Genomic DNA, 4,982 nt, shown 5'->3' with positions numbered 1-4,982 from the left:
AACCGCCTGACCCTCTCCAAAGTCTGGGGGATCAGTTCCAACGGAGGAAACGCGTACAGCAGTTCCCTCGGCCAGTCGTGAGCCAGAGCATCCAGCCCCAGCGGGGCTGGCCCCGTCGCAGAGAAGAAAAGTGTACACTTCGCGTTCTCTGCTGACGCGAACAAGTCGACTTGAGGCTGACCGAACCTGCTCCAAATCTGTCTCACCACTCCCGGGTGGAGGGACCAATTTGCATAAAGGGGCTCCCCCCTGGACAGCAGATCTGCTCCGCTGTTCAGAAGCCCCGGAATGTGCGACGCCTTGATCGACGCCAAACGTGGTTCCCACCACAGCGTCAGATCCCGCGCCAGCTGATTGAGAGCCGGGGAGGAGAGGCCCCCCTGCTTGTTGATATAGCACATGGTCGTCGTGTTGTCCGTCCTGATCAACACGTGACACCCTTCCACAAAAGGCAAAAAATGTTTCAACGCCAGAAACACTGCCTTTAATTCCAGGAAATTGATGTGCCGCTTCTGTAGAGCGGAGTCCCAAACTCCCCTCACCGAACGGCCCTCGTGCGTTGCGCCCCAACCACTGAGGCTGGCGTCCGTTGTGATCACTTTCCGTGACACCACCACGCCCATACTGACCCCCTGGGACAGAAGAGTCACGTCCACCAACGGTCTCAGTGTGTACACACACCCTGGGGACACCTTGACCTTGCGGCGACCTTGTGTCGAGTGGATCTTGAGTGCCAACATCCACTTTTGAAAAGGCCTCATATACAGCCTGCCCAGCCTGAGTAGATGGATAGTTGAGGCCATCAGCCCTGACATAATCATGCAGCGCTTGTACGTGACCACTCTGCCCACGCGAAAAGATTTCGCGCAGGCCACGATCTTGACTAATCGCTCCTGTGAGAGTCGAGCCGTCATATTTATTGAGTCCAGCGAGATCCCCAAAAAGGTGGTCTGCTGAGCTGGTGTTAACATACTCTTTTTGAAGTTTATGTTGAACCCCAGAGAGGTTAACTGCGACATCACCACATTGGTGAGACGTGTCACCTCCTCTCTTGAACTTGCGCTTATTAACCAATCGTCCAGGTACGTCGCAAGTCGGATTCCCTGCTGCCGCAGGGGAGCTATAGCCGCTTGTGTCACTTTGACAAACACGCGGGGAGACAGAGAGAGGCCGAACGGGAGAACAGTGTATTCGTACACTTTCCCCTCGAAACCGAACCTCAGGAATTTTCTGTGTGGGGGGTAAATTCCCACATGCTGGTACGCGTCCTTCAAATCGAGGGACGTCCAATAATCGTTGATTCTGATCGAGCGCAATAGCGCTACGTTCGTCAACATTTTGAAACTGTACTTTACCAGAAAATTGTTGAGGGCTTTTAGGTCCAGAATGGGCCTCAGCCCCCCCCCTTTCTTTGGCACAACGAAATAATGAGAATAAAACCCCAGACCGAGCTGATCTGTGGAAACTTCCCTGATCGCTCCTTTCCCCAATAAAGAGTGAATCTCCTCCCTCAGAATCAAAGCGGCCTGCCCCTTTGCATGCGTGAATATCACTCTGTCTGACAAGGGAGGCTGGGTTGAGAATTGTAGCCTGTATCCCTGCCTCACGGTGCGAAGCACCCAGGGACACGGCTTGCATGCTTTCCATTGAGTTAAATGCTTTGACAAAGGATTCTGAATGGGAGCTGACGTCAGACCTAACGGAATGTGATTGATAGGAATGCACGGTATGTGCATCCCCGGACACGACTCTGACGTCACCGGTAACGCGGAAGTCAAAGGGACTCGAGACTGAGACACGTGACTTACTACTGAGCGTGACACCGTCTTGCTGTGAAGCGAGGGCCTTACGTTTAATGCCTTTATCACCGGCGACAACACTTTGTTGCACGGTGGGACAGGAGGCAGAGGAGGAGTGTAAAAAGGAACGCATTCTTGTAAACACGTCCTGTCTAAAACCCTGTTTAATACTGCTGTCGCAGCTGGGGCTGGGATAGCTAAACAAGAAAGACCTCTCTGCAACCTTCTTACCTTGGCTGGCGCTTTGGCGCCCTCTCGTGTCGGAAGGGGGGAACACTTGTTGTTCCGGCCCTTGAGTTGAGGCTGTGGAACAATTAAACCTTTTATATTGGAAATGCCCCTTAAGGGGGTTTCCTTGAAGGCTGTTTGTGTTTGTGATTGTGGTACTGGGCATGCATAAATTATATATGGATGTCCCCACTGGGGATTCTCCATTGTGTGTGCATTGTGAAAGAAGAGACCTTGTTTCGCAGACACATTCTTTACTTGGGAGAAAACATTTGGCACAGTAACAAAATTCACATTTACATTGGATTCCTCCACCCTGGGTGGCAGGATCAAAAGTGCACTGTGCTTGCGCGCTGGAGAGCCGTCCATGACCCTGTCTCCGTGCGCCGAGGGTGAGAAGGCCCTCTTTCTCAAAGTGTCATTTTCTCGACCCTCTCCCACGCCCCCTCACTGCTGCACTGTATGAAGGGCGAGCTGGTGGGCGCATCTCCTGGTGCTGGGAGCCCTGGTTGCTCTGACTTCTGTTCCTGCTCGTGCCCGAGGAGGAAGACGGAGCTCTAGGAGAACGATGGGGTTTCCCGCCCTGTCGGGGGGGTCCCTGATATCTCTCCCTATTACGGGAAGAGCGTCCTGAGTAGCCTGACTGTTCTTTCCCTTTATCAGGTTTACCCAAAACAGCATCCACCACTTCTTTTTGGGCTTTATTGGTGTCGGTGATGACACGGAGGAAGGGTAACGCTCCCTCGAAGAGACTGTTGGGGGCTGTGTCCAGGCCCCTCAGCTCCTCTCGCCTCTCGCTGGCCTTTGGTTCGTCGCCTTGGAAGGGGACTTTCTGCAGCCACCTGAACCTCTCCATGCTGACAGCGACGTCCATCCCTCTGCCAGCCCATTGGATGGCATGGACGTTGCTCACTATTGCCAGCTGTAGCATGGCATCCCATTCAGCATAGGCTTCAGGAGGGAGGCGGTCCTTGTTTTGGAGCAGCATCTCTGCCATGGCTCCATTCATCAGCCCCACCACGTTTAAACTTTTCACAGAGAGCCCTGCAGCTTTATAAACATTTTTTACCATGTTGGAGACCTTGTTCTCGTCCTTGTTCTTGAACTTGGGCACAGGCTCCTGAGTGAAGGGGCATTCCGTGGGTTTAAACTGGGCACAGAAGAACTGATTAGTGGCGACATCCACAGGGGGAAGGCCGCCCACGCCAAACTTGTCCTCATCCGCCAGTGAGGTTGACAGAGCCATCTTCCCGGGCTCTCTGTGTTCTTTCCATGTGGAATGGAGAGCTTCTTTGAGCCCCGGGGTAGCGGGTAGCTTCTGAGAGCGAGGGACTGGTGTCTGTACCTCTCTCTTGCCCGCAAACTTGATCTCCGTTGAGCTCGCAGGGCGAGGCTCCACTGGCATAGTGAGGCCCATCTTGGCCACCGCCAGCTCAACCACTGCCAGCAGGTCCAGTTCTTGTGGGGTGGATTCTGCTGTGGCGCCCACCTTCTCCTTATCCACCGCTGCCTTCTTGGCAGGGGCGATGGGGGGGGCTTGGGGTGAGGTGCGAGGGGTGCCGCCATGACGGGGGCTTAGCATCACAATGTCCTCACTTGTCTCCTCTTGAACCAAACCGTCCTCCTCCTCCTCCTCTTCATCTTCCTCCTCTTCTCCTTCCATGGCATCTTCCTCCTCCTCGGAGGTGCCAAACTCGTCCGAGCCGCGAGGCACTTTACGTGGCACGTTCTGTTGGGACGTTAAGAGAGGGGGGAAAGAGGGGGGGGCGGTGACCGTTGGAGTCATCAGGAACGGGTTGGTGGGGTGAGGAGTCCCACTGGTGGCCGCCTCGGCGGCGACCGGAGACAATGGCCCCGCCTGGAGTGGTCCCTGGAGGCTAGCCTGCAGGGCGGCGGAGGCCTGGAGAGGCCCGGTGCTGGTCAAACCAGGACCGGGCGTGAAGGAGAAGCGCGGGGTAGAGCCGAACATGCCGGGTCCACCACTGTGCGCTGTGGTAGAAATAGTGTACATCGGAGCGAAGCTACTGCGGATAGGTTCGCAAACACTAGGAGCCGCCTGGACAAACCTTGCTGCGGTGCTGGAAACAGGCCCGCTTCTTTGTCCTGGCGTGGCGGGGATCTGAGCGCCGTGTTCCATCTGAGCTCCCCGAGCGACGTGGCTTTGTTTGGGCCTTGCAGCGTCCATGTTCATGACCACCAGCAGACGCTGGTGAAGAACGGCCGCGTCCATCGTCGCGCAGAACACGCAGCTGTTTGGGAAGTAGAAACCTTGCCAAGCGTGTTGTAGCTCCAGACAGCCCAGGCAGATGGAATGCGGGTCCTCAGCGGCGATGAAGCGGCTGCACTCCGGATCCCCGCAGCGTCGAGGGAGGGGTGGTGAAAACAGACCCTCGCTAGACATGACGACGGTAAGCTAAGCTAACCTAGGCTAGCCGCTTGTTATCGTTAGCAGCAAACAGCGAAGAACAAAACAGAGAAGAACAGACCAAGTTGAACGAAACCCGTGGGTGATGGTCCTACTCACCGCTAAGGCTAAAGTTGAATTCGAACTGATCTTAGACTGAGTAACTTGAAGAATTAATTATTTGTCGTAGAGTAACATGTGTAGACGTCCGTATCTCATGCGTGCAGAGGAACGGAAGAGGAAGTACACATGCCAGTCTCGCGCCTTATGCCCTCGGTTGGGGCGGGGCGCTTTGACTGGCATACCCTCCGACTTTGTCATTCGGGAGCATATGTGTAGCTCTGTATCGCACGCTAGGAGGCGCGATAACCCAAGAGGAGTGCATTTCGAGTAAATGACAGAAAACTTGCATTACTCAATGTCAGTTGCACACAGAGTGATTATTTATTTCTGGGGAAAACTTCAAAATGTTTCCTTCAAAATGATGGAGAGAGAGTAAGGGGAGTGACATGCTACCGGCTGGACAGGAATTGAACCGGACACTCGATGTT

This window comes from Nannobrachium achirus, assembly GCF_963921795.1.
Source record: "Nannobrachium achirus genome assembly, chromosome: 22".
Taxonomy (NCBI): Eukaryota; Metazoa; Chordata; class Actinopteri; order Myctophiformes; family Myctophidae; genus Nannobrachium; species Nannobrachium achirus.
This window is presented reverse-complemented; position numbering follows the sequence as displayed.